Here is a 16,835-nt window from a genome sequence, read left to right as displayed (position 1 = left end):
GCAGCAGCTGATAAAAATCTTCTATTTCTTCATCTTCGGCCTTAGTGGTTGGTGTGTAAATTTGACTAATAGTCGTATTAACTGGTCTTCCTTGTAGGCGTACGGATATTATCCTATCACTGACAGTGTTGTACTTCAGGATAGATCTTGAAACTTTCTTTTTGACGATGAAATGCGACACCATTCCTCCGCGAGTTGTCAATCCCAGCATAGTAGACTACATGACTGTCTGATTCAAAATGGCCAATACCAGCCCATTTCAGCTCACTAATGCCTAGAGTATCAATGTTTATGCATTCCATTTCATTTTTGACGATTTCCAATTTTTCTAGATTCATACTTCGTACATTCCAGGTTCCAATTATTAACGGATGTTTGCAGCTGTTTCTTCTCATTTTGAGTCATGCCACATCAGCGAATGAAAGTCCCGAAAGCTTTACTCCATCCACGTCATTAAGATCGACTCTACTTACAGAAGGCAGCTCTTCCCCAGTCATCTTTTTAGTGCCTTCCAACCTGGGGGGCTCAGCTTCCAGCACTATATCAGACAATGTTCCGCTGCTATTCATAAGGTTTTCACTGGCTAATGCTTTTCAGAAGTAGACTAAAAGGTTCTTCTTCCTGGTCTGTCTTAGTCTGGAAGCTCAGCTGAAACCTGTCCTCCATGGGTGACCCTGCTGGTATCTGAATACCGCTGGCATAGCTTCCAGTATCACAGCAACATGCAAGCCCCCACAGTACGACAAACTGACACTCATAGCAACCTTAATAGAACAGAGTAGAATTGTCCTGTAGGGTTTCCAAGGAGCAGCTGGTGGAATTCAACTGCCCACCTTTTGGTTAGCAGTTGAGCTCTTAACCAGTGTGCCACCAGGGCTACCAGAGGCAAATGAGAGCAGGGAGAAAGGAGAATTCATTGCTTTGGGGAAACTGAGCTTCAGTTAGGTGTAATGAAAATTTTGGAAAGGAATAATGGTGATGTTAACAACATAACACAATGTCACTGTATTGTACATGTATAAAATGTTAAAGTGGCAAATGTTTCATTACATAATATATTTATCACAAAAAGGGGGGAAGAAAACTTAAATTTTACTGGTATTATTAAATAAAAATATAAAATGTTCACAAATATGAAGACTAAATATTGTATAATGATGTCAAATTTCCCCTAGTTTATAAATTCAGTGGAATCATAATCATAATCTCAACCTTCACAAGCTGATTGCAAAAATCAGGTTAGGTAATTGTGATTTACTCCCAAAATTTAGCCCCCAAAATTTCTAAAAAAGAATTTCACTGCCAAAGATCAATACACCTACTCCTCACTTATCGACATGTTTAGGTTCCAAAGAGCAGGTAGTTATACAAAAATCGGTACTATGTGAAAATGAAGGATGATCACATCAGGTCACAAAACAGAGGATGGCTACATCATTACATAACCACCAAACCACTGAGAATCACGGCCCAGCCAAGCTGATACATGACCTTAACCGTCACAGCCAGCATTACTTTTGCATCACACCTCGGCGTTTGTTACTGCCAGATGTACATCATTAATGCACAAAATAATCAGACTTTTTACATCATCATAAATGTGAGATGTCAGATAACAGGACCGTCGAACGGCAAGGAACAGGCATATATGCGATAAAGTTGTAGTGATTAAAAGAGTAATGCCATTGGCATGCGGAGCACAGTGGCCTTTCTGGCCTTGGGTTTATAATTCTGCCAAAAATAACTAGTTGGGCCATAGCCTGCCCTTGACTGGTCTACTTTACCTACCTTCAGGAAGTGGTCAATTGTTATGCAAGCCAATGTCATTGGAGCCAAAAGAGCTGTAACACTCTGCTGAGCAGAGCAGAGGCCAGGACTGAGCACAGCCAGCAGCAGTAGGCGTGAGCAAAGGGCCTGCCTGCAGGCACAGCTGTGAAGGAGCTGAGAGCTGTCTTGGTTGGAATCCACCCTGACTGACAAACCGTATTCTGTCTCCTCACTTGTATCCTGTTGACTCCAAGTTCATCGTGATCCTGAGTTGTAGCTTGATACTTCCTTAATAAACCCCATAATCGTGAGTCCGGTCTATGAGTTCTGCATGGCACTGCAACGAATTATCGAATCCAGAAGAGAAACAGAGTGTGCCACGGGTAGGGGACAGCTGGTGCCAGGTATGGTGACAAAGTCAGCGCGTGGAGGTATGTCTGACCTCCACCTCCTAAGAATCAGTTTTGTGCTGATCTGGATTCTCCTCCCCACCTTGTGAATCTAGATCCTTCTGAAGTTAGTAGACTAGAGCCTCGAAACTCACCTATATGTCTGGAAATTTAGATCAACTCAAATCAGTGGGAAAAAAGCAGAACACATCCGTTGTCACAGCAAAAACTAAGTCAGATCCCTGTTTCACACCCTAAATTAATCTGGATTAAACTCTTAATATTTTAAAGAAAAAACAGAAAATATTAGAAAAATTATAGAATATATTTATGAGATGGACATGTTATCAAGAGGGACCAATCTCTGGGGAAGGACATCAGGCAAAAGAGAACACCCTCAATACAGTGGATTAACACAGTGGCTGTAACAGTGGGCTCAACATAGCAACATCTGGTGCAGGACCAGGCAACATTTCTTTCTGTTATATACAGGGTTCCTATGAGTCCGAGCTGACTCCACCTACCACACCTAACAACAAGGGTAGAAAACAATGCTTGCACACACAAACAGAAAAGAGTGATACATTTTGCCTCAACAAAATTAAGATGCATGTAAGATAAAAGACACTATAAACAAAAGCCAAAGATAGGCAAGACTGGAAGGAAATATCTGCAACAATGAACAAGTCAAGCTACAAAATACCAACATGATAATAAAACAGAATTCACAAATAACCAGGGAGATGTAAATTTAAATAACTGCATATCATTCCAACCCATCAGACTGAGAACAATTTACAGGTTTAATAATGTTAAGGACTCAACTGTGTCCCCCAGAAACGCGTGCCAACTTAGCTAGGCCGTGATCTCCAGTATGGTGTGACTGCCCACCACTCTGTCATCTGATGTGGTTTCCCTGTATGTTGTAAATTCTACTCTATGATGTTAATGAGGCAAGATTAGAGGCAGTTATGCTAATGAGGCACAACTCAATCTACAAGATTAGGTTGTATCTTAAATCAATCTCTTTTGAGATATAAAACAGAGAAGCAAGCAGAGAGAAGGGAGACCTCATTACCACCAAGCAACAAGAGCCAGGAGCGCATGTCCTTTGGATCCAGGGTCCTTATGCTGAGAAGCCCCAAGACCAGGGGAAGACTGATGACGGTGGGGTCTCTCCAACAGCGAGAAGGATGGCCTGCAGCGCTCACGGTGGGGTCTCTCCAACAGTGAGAAGGATGCCTGCAGTGCTCACAGCGGGGTCTCTCCAACAGCGAGAAGGATGGCCTGTAGTGCTCACAGAGGGGTCTCTCCAACAGGGAGAAGGATGGCCTGCAGTGCTCACGGTGGGGTCTCTCCAACAGTGAAAAGGATGCCTGCACTGCTCACGGCGGGGTCTCTCCAACAGAGAGAAGGATGGCCTGCAGCGCTCACAGTGGGGTCTCTCCAACAGCGAGAAGGATGGCCTGCAGTGCTCACAGTGGGGTCTCTCCAACAGCGAGAAGGACGGCCTGCAGTACTCACGGTGGGGTCTCTCCAACAGCGAGAAGGATGGCCTGCAGTGCTCATGGTGGGGTCTCTCCAACAGCGAGAAGGATGGCCTGCAGTGCTCATGGTGGGGTCTCTCTAACAGCGAGAAGGATGCCTGCAGCGCTCACAGTGGGGTCTCTCCAACAGCGAGAAGGATGGCCTGCAGTGCTCACAGTGGGGTCTCTCCAACAGCAAGAAGGGCAAGCAACACAAGTGCCACATAAACCGGGTGTGTTCAGACAAGAGAACCCTGTGCAGCGGTTAAAAGGAGCCCGCTAGACAGGCACGAGTGACAGACAGGCCACCAGAACTCACAGAGCTAAAAAGGACAGAGCACAAAAGTACTCACGGCATAATACCATGTAGTCTAGAAGATACATATTACTTCCTGACTTTGAGGGCTATATTACGGTTAGGTGGAAAAATGTCTTTGTAGGAAATACACACTCAAGTATTGGGGAGTGCTGAGGCATCCAGGAGACAGCCTACTCTCAAATGGCTCAGGAAAAAGTGCTCACAATTTTTCCATTAAGTTCAAAATTATTTCACAAGAAAAAAAAATCTTATAGATGGAAACAATTAAATGTATACATAACAAACAATACTATGTATTTTTGATGGGTTCAAACATATCTCTATAAAACCATAGGGAAAGGTCTAGGACAGACACCAAAATCACTGTGACAGAAGTAGGGACAGGGTTCAGGGAGATAGGTAGGGACCTTCAGCCTTAACAGGATCTGACTTTCAAAAGAAAATACTCATGTAGTATTACAATTTCATTTTTAAAAGCTGATGTAAAGGAAGTTAATTGGGAAAAAAAGGAAAAGTAAAATTTACCAATAAGCCAATTAACATTTTGTGTATAACTTTCCAAACATTTTCCTTTACAAATATACTCATAAAGGTAGAATTTACACGACTGTATAAACGAGATCATGCTACACCTACTGTTAGGCACCCCCTCTTCCTTGACCAACGTGAGCGAGTACACCCACACTGCTACTATGTCCAAGGCTACAAGGGTCGGCACCAAGAGCCAGCGTGCAGTGCCCCAGCCCATACGCACGGAACCTCTGCCCACTGGCAGGCAGGTAATTCAGCACTCTTCAGTCCTATGAACAAACTTCTTTGTTTGATATACACCTCTGTACATAGTTCTCTATAAATTTCTTCAGGAAATAGCTATAAAATAAGGGAGAGAGCTAGGAATCAAAGCTGTCCTTTCCTTACACAAAGGACTTGTCATATCTCTCTCTCAGAAAGGTCCTAACCAGGTTCTTCTTTTTCGATGGAATCCCTTTAAAAGAATTGGGAAGAATAACTCCATGTCCTATTCATGTCAGTTTGTGCTAAATCTGTTAACTAAGATTCTTTTTCAACTCTAAGAGAAAGGAGCTCTTGCCCCAGGCCAAACCCCACTTTATTCGGTGTAGCAGCCTCCTGCACCCCAAGAAACAAAAGCTGCTCTTGGGTTCTTTTTGGCAAAGCTGGTGAGACAGTGCAGGGATCACCCTGTCTTTGGTGACTCTGTGTCCTAGTTGGAGGCGGGGCAGGAAGCAAATTCAGGGAGATGCAGAGAATCAAGTCAGGAAGATACCCAACCACTGCAGCTGTTGTTCTCGGCAGACACAGACACTCTACCATTGACTTGACGGTTACCTGTTTTCAGACTAAACGAAGTGGCTACTGAGCTGCTTCTTCATACCACAAGGTGAGAAAAACACAAGGGATGTCAGCACGTGGCTTTCCAAGCTTTGCTGGTTTCTGCCAACTATGCAGCCAACGGCCTATGACGATGCCGACACCCACACTGCTCCACCCTAGTTCAGGGGTGAGGTCAGACTCCAGCAGGTCCCGTAGCCCATCCCTGCCCTCTGCAAGCCGTCCTCACCCAGTGGGACCAGGCTCACCACCAGACATCTTCATGCACTGCTGCTCCAAGCTCAGGAGGACCAGCTGTTACCCTGGGGACTGTCTCTTGTCTGTAAATGTTGTTTGACAAGGATTCAAATTATTAATATACTCTATCCCAGCTGGTAATCCACAGGAGCACCTTTACCGGTTTTAACAAAGTCAGCTAAGTGAGACTGCCCAACAAAATGATGGGCTCACTAATCCACGTCAAAGTAAGCCTATGTAACAGAAATACCGTTCTGGCTTCTGTATTTATTAATAAGGAGCCCTGGTGGTGCAGTGGTTAAGTGCTCAGCTGCTAATCAAAATGTCAGCTGTTTGAACTCGCCTGCTCCGTCGGAGAAAGATGTAGCAGTCTGCTCTCATACAGATTTACAGCCTTGGGAACCCTATGGGGCAGTTCTGCTCTGTCCCATAGGGTCGCTGCGAGTCGGAATCAACTTGATGCCAGTGGGGTTTTTTTTAATATTTATTAATAAAACTATATCCAGTTACAATGTAGAACTGAAAAATGAAAAAAAAAAAAAAAGGCATAATAAAAGACTGAAAATTCAGAGAGTTAAGGCTGAGGGCTTGTGTATAACCTTTAATTTGTAGGTGTTACTTGTGTTGGCACCAGGAAGCATGCAGCCTCCACATTCAGGCGTCCTCCTCCGGGGCTACCATCCTATTCACAGGTGCAGTGCTAGTCACCTGTGGCTCTCACCTGCCCAGCATGCTTCCCCTCTAACAGAAACCACGTCCTCCCCGGTATCTTTCCACGTGTCTGGGGACTGCAGCGGGTACTACCTACGTAACAGTATGGCTTGTCTACGTGGTGACACATGATTTATTTAGTCTACAGTCAGCACAAGGACAGCAACAGAGCTCCACCGGAGCAAACCTTCCATATCTGACCAGGATGAACTTAATATGAATCTCAGGTTGATCATGCTACATTAAGATATACATTGCCATCCCCAGAGCAACCACTAAGAAAATAACCAAAAGAATATTGCTTTGTGAGTCATTTTGACAAAAAAGAAGACACCAAAACTGGAATTCAGGGAAAAAAAAGAAGACATATATAAACTGTAAATCCAACCTCATCAATGATGATTTTAAACACAAATGGTCTTTAAATGTAAATACTACAATAAAAAGGCAGACACTGCCAGACTCAAGGAAAAAGCAAAACCCAAATATGCTATCTACAAGAGACATATCTCAGACTAGAAGACACAAAGAGGTTAAAAATAAAAGCCTGTAAGGGGACTTCTAAGTCAATTGGCAAAATAATTCTATTATGAAAACATTCTGCATCCCACTGCAAAATGTGGCGTCTGGAGTCTTAAATGCTGACAAGCGGCCATCTAAGATGCATCAATTGGTCTCAACCCACCTGGATCAAAGGAGAATGAAGAACACCAAGGTCACACGACAACTAAGAGCCCAAGAGACAGAAAGGGCCACATGAACCACAGACCTACATCATCCTGAGACCAGAAGAACTAGTTGGTGCCCGGCCACAATCGATGACTGCCCTGACAGGGAGCGCAACAGAGAACCCCTGAGGGAGCAGGAGATCAGTGGGATGCAGACCCCAAATTCTCAGAAAAAGACCAGACTTAATGGTCTGACTGAGACTAGAGGAATCCCGGCGGTCATGGTCCCCAAACCGTCTGTTGGCACAGGACAGGAACCATTCCCGAAGACAACTCATCAGACATGGAAGGGACTAGACAATGGGTTGGAGAGAGATGCTGACGGAGAGTGAGCTACTTGTATCAGGTGGACATTTGAGACTGTGTTGGCATCTCCTGTCTGGAGGGTAGATAGGAGGGTAGAGAGGGTTGGAAACTGGCAAAACGGTCACGAAAGGAGAGACTGGAAGGAGGGAGCGGGCTGACTCATTAGGGGGAGAGTTAAGTGGGAGCATGGAGTACGGTTATACGTGACAGACTGACTTGATTTGTAAACTTTCACTTAAAGCACAATAAAAATTATTTGGAAAATAAATAAATAAAAGCCTGAAAAAAAATATACCACACAAACAGTAACCATAAGAGAACTGGAGTGGTTATACTAATGATCAGGAAAAAATAGGCTTTAAGACAAGAAGTACTAAAAGAGACATTTCATAACAATAGAGTCAACACATCAGGAAGATAAAACAGCTGTTAACATACGAACACCAAACAACAGGGCCTCAAAATACATGAAGAAAAACCTGACAGAATGAAAAGCAAAAACAGATAATTCAACAATAATACTTGGAGGTTTCAGTACTCCATTCTCAATAATGGATAGAACTAGACAGGAAAGGAGGAAGGATACTGAAGACTTGAACAATATTATTAACCAACTTGAGCTGACTATATCGAGAACACTCCAGTTTATAGGCTGCAGACTACATATTTTTTTCAAGCACTCAGGGAACATTCTCCAGAATACAATATGTACTTTGGCCATTAAAAAAAATTTTTTAAGGGACCAGACTTAATGGATGTTCTATTAATATGATAGGAACCATTCCCGTAGCCAACTCTCCAGACAGGGATTGGACCAGACTGTAAGACAGGAAATGGTAACTGGTGAGGAGTGAGCTTCTTGGCTCAGGTAGACACATGAGACAACGTGGGCAACTCCTGTCTGGAGGGGAGATGAAAAGGCAGAGGGGGACAGGACCTGGTTGAATGGACACAGGAAACACAGGGTGGAGAGGAGGAAATGTGCTGTCTCATCGGGGGAGAGCAGCTAAGAGTATATGGCGAGGTGTGTATAATTTTTTGTATGAGAGACGACTTGATTTGTAAACTTTCGCTTAAAGCACGATAAAAATTAAAAAAAAAAAAAAAAAAAGAGTTACAACTGCTAAACAAAAGGTCAGCAGTTCGAATCCACCAGTCACTCCTTGGAGATCAATCCGTGGGGAGTTCGAATCTGTCTTAGAGGGTCTCTATGAGACAGAATCGACTTGATAACAATAGGTTTTTTCTAATAAGGAAATATTATGAGTAATATTATGCTAACAAATCAGACAACTGAGATAAAATGTTTAAATTCCTAGAAATACAGAAACTACCAAAACTGACTTAAGTAATAGAAAATCGGACAGGTGTATAACAAGTAAAGAAACTGACTTAATAATTTTTAAAAAAGTTTTCCTAGAAGAAACACCCACACTTAGATGGCTGCACTGGTGAATTCTATCAAATGCTTAAAGAATAAATAGTACCAATTCTTCACAAACTGAGAATATACAGAAAACACTTCGCACCTATTTCCACGAGGCTGGTGTCGCCCTGAGAGCAAAGCAAGCCACAGACGACACTAAGAAGACCACAGAGCTATCCTCTCATAAACACAGACTCAAAAATTCTTAACAAAATATCAGGAAACTGAACCCACCAAAACATAAAAGGAATTACACAACCATGGCCAAGGGAGACTTACCCAGGGAACGCAAGGTTAGTTCAACACATGAAAACTATTTAATATAAAAACCCTATTAATAGAACACAGAACAAAAACTACATGGTCATTTCAATACATACAAAGAAAGCATTTGACAAGATTCTTTCCTGGTAAAAACTCTCGACCTGATAAAAGGCATCTAACCACAAAGTTGTGGCCCAAATCACAGGTAGTGGCTTAATGGGGAAAGACTGCCCAGGGAACTGCCTTCCCCTGAGATGAGGGACGAACTTCAGATGTCTGCTCCTGCCACTTCTATTCACTGCCCTGGAGGCTCCAGCCAGAGCAACGGGGGTGCGGGGGAGTCAGAAAACAAGAGCAACAAAAACCAAAATCGCCCATAATCCTACCACCCAGAGAAAGCCACAGTAAACATTTTAGTATATCCCTTACAGATTTTTCACATTAATGGATTATAATATAATCTTTTTTTTTTTCCTTCAATTAGCCTGATAACAAAAACTTCCATAATATTTTTGGAGTCCTGGTGGTGCAGTGGTTAAGAGCTCAGCTGCTAACCAAAAGGCCAGCCATTCGAATCCACCAGCCAATCTCTGGAAACCCTACGGGGCAGTTCTACTTTGTCAAACAGGATCGCTGTTATGGGCTGAATTATGTCCCCCCAAAACTGTATACATTCAATACAGGAGAGGTCACCACAATTGCACTAAGTCTCCTGAATAAACTGAATGCTTCTAAGGCCAGCATAGCAGGGGTGGGGGTTTAGGGACCTTGGTTTCAGGGGACATCTAAGTCAACTGGCATAATGAAATCTATAAAGAAAACATTCTGCATCCCACTTTGGAGAGTGGTGTCTGGAGTCTTAAACACTAGCAAGCGGCCATCTAAGATGCATCAATTGGTCTCAACCCACCTGGACCAGAGGAGAATGAAGAACACCAAGGACACAAGATGATTATGAGCCCAAGAGACAGAAAGGGCCACATAAACCAGAGACTACATCAGCCTGAGACCAGAAGAACTAGATGGTGCCCGGCTACAACCGATGACCGCCCTGACAGGGAATGCACCAGAGAACCCCTGAGGAGCAGGAGAGCAGTGGGATGCAGACCTCAAATTCTCATAAAAAGACCAGACTTGATGGTTTGACTGAGACTAGAAGGACCCCGGTGGTCATGGCCCCCAGACCTTCTGTTAGCCCAAGACAGGAACCAGTTCCAAAGCCAACTCTTCAGACAGGGATTGGACTAGAAAAAGATGCTGGTGAAGAATGAGCTTCCTGGATCAAGTAGACACTAGAGACTATGTTGGCATCTCCTATCTGGAGGGGAGATAAGAGGGTAGAGGGGGTCAGAAGCTGGTGGGATGGACACCAAAAGAGAGTGGAGGGAAGGAGCGGGCTGTCTCATTAGGGGGAGAGCAATCAGGAGTATATAGCAAAGTGTATATAAATTTTTGTATGAGACTGACTTGATTTATAAACTTTCACTTCAAGCACAATAAAAAATTTTTTTAAAAACTGTGTATATTAACTTGGTTAGGCCATGTGTGGTTGTCCTCCATTTTGTGATGTTCCTACGTATTATAAATCAGAATCTCTGCCTGTGGTTAAAAAGGATTAGGGTGGGATGTAACACCTTTGCTCAGGCCACATCCCTGATCCAAGGTAAAGGGAGTTTCCCTGGGGTGTGGCCCGCACCACCTTTTATCTCTCAAGAGATAAAAGGAAAGGGAAGTAAGCAGAGAGTTGGGGGCCTCATACCACCAAGAAAGCAGTACTGGGAGCGGAGCACGTCCTTTGGACCTGAGGTTCCTGCGGCTGAGAGGATCCCAGTCCAAGGGAAGACTGACAACAAGGACCTTCCTCCAGAGCCGACAGAGAGAGAAAGCCTTCCCCTAGAGCTGGCGCCCTGACTTTGGCCTTCTAGCCTACTAGACTGTGAGAGGATAAACTTTCTCTTTGTTAAAGCCATCCACTTGTGGTATTTCTGTTACAGCAGCACTAGGTGACTAAGACAGTCACTGTGAGTCAGGATCGGCTTGATAGCAAGGGGTATAATAACATTTCTAAGATGCATAATTGTTGTTGTTGTCACCTGCCATTGAGTTGGCTCTCGTTCACATTTACCCCATGAACAACAGAACAAATCGATGCCCAGTCCAGAGCCATCTTCACAACCCTTGATCTGTGCTCGAGTCCACTGTTGCCACCGCCGTGTATTCTGAATGCATTCCAACCTAGGGTGCTCATCTTCAAACACTGTATCAGGCAATATTCTTGTGATTCATAGTTGTTATGGGCTAGTTTTTAGAAGCAGATCACCAGGCCTTTCTTCCTAGTCTTAGTCTGACAGCTCTGCTGAAACCCGTCCACCATGGGTGACCTTGCTGGTATTTAAAATCCCAGTGGCATACCTTCCAGCATCATAGCAACATGCAGGCCATGACAGTACAACAAACTGACAAACAGGCTGTGACAGATGTACAATGGTATTGTATTATATGGCTACAGCCCAATCTACCTGGCCAGCTCTTCCTGACTACTATAAATAATACTGTGACTAACTCTACATACCTTCAATTAAGAATTTTCAGTCAAGTTTAACTCCTCATGCTCCCGCACACTGCCTTCATCCTATTGGGCATCAAGTTTTATGCTTCCTACACATCCCACTATACAAAGGCACTCGACTGTGTAGATCGTGACAAATTATGGATGTCAGTGCAAAGAATGGGAATTCCAGAACACTTAATTGGCTGACGAGGAGCCTGTACATAGATCAAGAGGCAGTCCTTTGAACAGAACAAGGGGATACTGCATGGTTTAAAGCCAGGAAAGGTGTGCTTCAGGGCTGTATTCTTTCACCACACCTATTCAATCTGTATGCTGAGCAAATCATCTGAGAAGCTGGACTATATGAAGAAGAACGGGGCATCAGGATTGGAGGAAGATTCATTAACAACCTGCATTATGCAGATGACACAACCTTGCGTGCTGAAAGTGAAGAGGACTTGAAGCACTTACTGACGAAGATTGAAGGCCACAGCCTTCAGTATGGACTGCACCTCAACACAAAGAAAACAAAAATCCTCAAAACTGGACCAATAAGCAACATCATGACAAACGGAAAAAAGACTGAAGTTCTCAAGGATTTCATTTTACTTGGATCCACAATCAACACCCATGGAAGCAGCAGTCAAGAAATCAAGTGAAACACTGCACTGGGCAAATCTGTTGCAAAAGACCTCTTTCAAGTATTCAAAAGCAAAGATGTCACCATGAAGCCGAAGGTACGCCTGACCCAAGCCATGGCATTTTCAATCCCCTCATATGCATGCAAAAGATAGACAATGAATAAAGAAGACCAGAGAAGAACGGACACTTCTGAATTATGGTGTCAGCAAAGAATATTGAATATACCATGGACTGCCAAAAGAATGAGCAAATTTGAAGTACCGCCAGAATGCTGCTTAGAAGCAAGGATGGCAAGACTACGTCTCACATACTTTGGACGTGTTGTCAGAAGGGACCAGTCCCTGGAGAAGGATATCATGCTTGGTAAAGAAGAAGGTCAGGGAAGAAGAGAAAGACCCTCGATAAGATGAACTGACACAGCAGCTGCGATTATGGGCTCAAGCATAGTGACTGTGAGGATGGAGCGGGAATGGGCAGTGTTTCGTTCTGTTGTACACAGGGTTGCTACGAGTCAGAAGTGACTCGACAGCACCTAATAACAACACCACACACTCCAATAAATCCCACTGCCACCTTCTTACTTTAAGTCTACACCATCCCGAAAGACAACGGTAACAGAAGCGTCTATTCACTCTGTCTTCTACGTCCAATCTCTCCCCTTCATAATCTAACATCTATTCTGTAGTCAGAGTTGTCTTTCTAAAACTCCAAGCTTCCTTAAAAACCTCACGTGTCTTCCTATTGCCCAAGGGATGAAGTTCATACTTTATAACGGGTCCACAGAAAGTGTTTCAACAATCTGGGTCGGGGTCAGAAAACATGGCCCACCAGCCAAATCTAGCCCAAGCCAGTTTTTGTATGTATCACAGGCTAAAAACATTTGCTTTTAAGAGTGGTTTAAAAAACAAACCAACAAAAAAAGAATATACAAAATAGAGACTACGTGGCCTGTACAACTAGCCGTTACAGAAACTACTTGCTGATCCCTAATCTAGCCCAACAATTTTCAAGTCTAATGTTAGCCTGTCAATTATCCTTATGTGTCAACCCTATCAAGCTACTGAGATTATTTCAACAGTGCCTTCAAGTCTCTGGGCCAATGCATCTGTCTCTCTGCTTCCATCCTGGAAGGTCCACCGTGGCCACACAGCCTTTCATGCCCACTTCTTAGGGCCTATCTGGCTCTTCTAGCTCACAACATGCATAGCTGTGATCATCTGCACATGTGTCTGTTCATTCAGAAAGGGAGCCCCTAAAAAACACGGACTCTGACTTTTTCAGCTCTGAAACCCCAACACCCAGTATTGGGCACATAATATACATTCCATGAGGTTTTGAAGAACACATTCTAAAATGAACAGTTAAAGTACAAATTGTAGGTCTCTAACACCAAGAGATCAGAGGAATCACAGAAGGACTGCACAAAGATGTGCAGAGCAAGTGCCCCAGTGGACATGAACTTACTCTCTAAGACTGGAGCGGAGAACAAAGAAAAGGGACGAGGACTGGGAGTTGGGGAGCGTTCTGGGACATTTGCCAAATTGAGGTTCTGAGTTCGGCCGCAGAGTGTGGGAGACCTGGGAACACAGAGGGAACGCTGAGAGATTTTACTTTGGGTTTTAAATGGTGTATCGTTTCAATGTTCTTTGATAGATGCTAAAAGGGTCACTGAGTCAGGATCAACTTGACGGCAACAAGTTTGGTTTCGTCTAGTCCGGGCCGGTCTGGTCTGGTCTGGTTTAAAAAGGAATATAATTCTCATTACTTTTAGCTACTAGAATGTGCTTTTGAAAACATGGCTCTGTCAAGAGACTGGTACTCATGAAGCCCTAGAATTTACACAAGTTTTATACTATAGCTTTCATCACTGCACAACTTAGCAAAAACGAAAACCAAACCCCTTGCTGTCAAGTTGATTCCAACTCATAGCGACCCTACAGGACAGAGGAGAACTACCCCGTAGGGCTTCCAAGGAACAACTGGTGGATTTGAACTTCTGACCTTCTGGTTAGCAGCCAAGCTGTTAACCAGCATGCCACCAGGGCTCCACTCAATAGGTGTCCAACGAACAGCAGCTGCTTATTATTATTGTTGTTCACCACTTACTCTATGCTCCAGGACTAAGCACATACCCTTGTGATAAGTGGCCTGATGTTTTAGAAAACCCTTCCCCATGTCTGTGCCACTCGCCTTCTTCTAAGTGCATTTCAAAGAGAGTAGAGGAGAAGCAGCCTTGGCGGGTCAGACGGCAACTTCTGCCAAAGGCTCCTGAGGACAACGGACTCACTGAAAGGATTCATAAATCCATATACACTCTTAATACCGAACACGTCATTGTTGCTGTTGTTAGGTGTCATCGAGTCAATTCCCACTCACGGCGACTCTGTTTACAACAGAACGAAACACTGCCTGGTCCTGCACCACCCTCACGGTCGCTGCTGTTTGAACCCACTGTGGCAGACACTGTCAATCCATCTCATCTAGGGTCTTCCTCTTTTTCACTGCCCTCTACCTTAACAAGCAAGATGTCCTTCAGGGACAGATCCCTCTTGATAACATGTCCAAAGTATGTGAGACGAAGTCTCGCCATCTTCATTTCCAGAGAGCACTCAGGCTGTACTTCTTCCAAGACAAACTTGTTCATTCTTCTGGCAGTCCACGTATATTCAATATTCTTCGCCAACACCATAATTCAAAGGCATCAATTCTTCTTTGGTCTTCCTTATTCATTGTCCAGCTCTCACATGCATATGAGGTGACTGAAAACCCCATGGCTTGGGTCAGGTGCATGTAGTCCTCAAAGTGACATCTTTGTTTTTCAATACTTTAACTAGGCCACAATAAGCTGTTTGATTTCCTGACCACTGCTCCCGTGGGCGTTGATTGTGGACCCAAACAAAATAAAATCCTTGGCAACTTCGATCTTTTCTCTGATTAGCATGATGTTGTTTACTGGTCCAGTTTTGAGGATTTTGGGTTTTTTTGTTTTTTTTTTTTTTCATTAAAGTGTAATCCATACTGAAGGCTGTGGTCTTTGATCTTCATCGGTAAGTGCTTCAAGTCCTCTTTGCTTTCAGCAAGCAAGTTTGTGTCATTGGCATACTGCAGGTTGTTAATGAATCTTCCTCCAATCCAGATGCCAAGGTCTTCTTCCAGCTTCTGGGATTATCTGGTCAGCATACAGGTTGAATAAATACGGTGAAAGGGTACAACCCTGACACACGCCTTTCCTGATTTTAAAGCGCAAAGTATCCCCTGGTTCTGTCTGAACAACTGTCTCTCAGTCTATGTACAGGTTCCACGTGAGCACCACTAAATGTTCTAGAATTCCCGTTCTTCACAATGTTACCCATAATTTGTAATAATCCACACAGTCGAATGCCTCAGCATAGTCAATAAAACACTGGTAAACATCTTTCTAGTATTTTCTGCTTTCAGCCAAGATCCATCTGACATCAGCAATGATATCCCTCATTGAACGTCCTCTTCTGAATCCAGCTTGATTTCCTGGCAGCTCCCTGTCAATATACTGCTGTGATCTTTTTTTTTAATTATCTTCAGCAAAATTTTACTTGTATGTGATATTAATGATATCGTTTGATAATTTCTGCATTCCATCAGGTCACCTTTCTTTAGAATGGGCATAAATATGGATCTCTTCCAGTCAGTTGGCTAGGTAGCTGTCTTCCAATTTTCTTGGCATAGACGAGTGAGCACCTCCAGCGCTGCATCCGTTTGTTGAAACATCTCGATCGTTATCCTATCAATTCCTGGAGACTTGTTTTTCACCAATGTCTCCTGTGAAACTTGGCCTTCTCCCTTCAGCACCATCAGTTCTGGATCATATGCTACTGGCTGAAACGGTTGAAGATCGGCCAATTCTTTTTGGTACAGTGACTGTGTATTCCATCCATTTTAGATGTTTCCTGCATCGTTCAATATTTTGCCCACAGAATCCTTCAATACTGCCACTCGAGGCTTGAATTTTTTCTTCAGTTCTTTCAGCTGGAGAATGCCAAGCATGTTCTTCCCTTTTGTTTTTCTAACTCCAGCTCTGCATTTTTCACTATAATAACTCTCTTCTTGAGCCACCCTTTGATATCTTCTGTTCAGCTCTTTTACTTCATCATTTTTTCCTTTCGTTTTGGTTACTCTACGTTCAACAGCAAGTTTCAGGGTATGACAACCATTTTGATCTTTTCTTTCTTCCTATCTTTTTAATGACCCTTTGCTTTCTTCATGTATGTCCTTAATGTTATCCCACAACTCGTCTGGTCTTCAGTCATTAGTGTTCAATGCATCAAATCTATTCTTGAGATAGTCTCCAAATTCAGGTGGGACATTCTCAAGAGTAAATCATACCTCACCACATAGACAAACTGTACTGTTATGGAGGTAGTGCTGTTAAGAGTCACAGCAGCTTCCTTTCGGGAGTCCCTGGGTGGCACAGATGGTAAAGTACTCCAACTACGAACCAAAAGGTTGGTGGTTTGAAGCCACCCAGAGGTGCCTCAGAAGGTCTGGCAATCTGTTTCCAAAAGGTCACAACCTTGAAAACCCTATGGAGTGCAGTTCTACTCTGCACACTTGGCATTGCCATGAGTTGGTATCAACTCGAC

The 16,835-nt window shown here is 43.5% G+C and overlaps 1 protein-coding gene across 11 annotated transcripts in view; it reads right to left on the bottom strand.

Moving 5' to 3' along the window:
* The window catches only part of EHMT1 (euchromatic histone lysine methyltransferase 1), a 277,594-nt gene that overhangs the window by 193,768 nt on the left and 66,991 nt on the right, over positions 1 to 16,835 (bottom strand). The window lies entirely within an intron of this gene.

This window comes from Loxodonta africana, chromosome 9 (assembly GCF_030014295.1).
Source record: "Loxodonta africana isolate mLoxAfr1 chromosome 9, mLoxAfr1.hap2, whole genome shotgun sequence".
Taxonomy (NCBI): Eukaryota; Metazoa; Chordata; class Mammalia; order Proboscidea; family Elephantidae; genus Loxodonta; species Loxodonta africana.
This window is presented reverse-complemented; position numbering and strand designations above follow the sequence as displayed.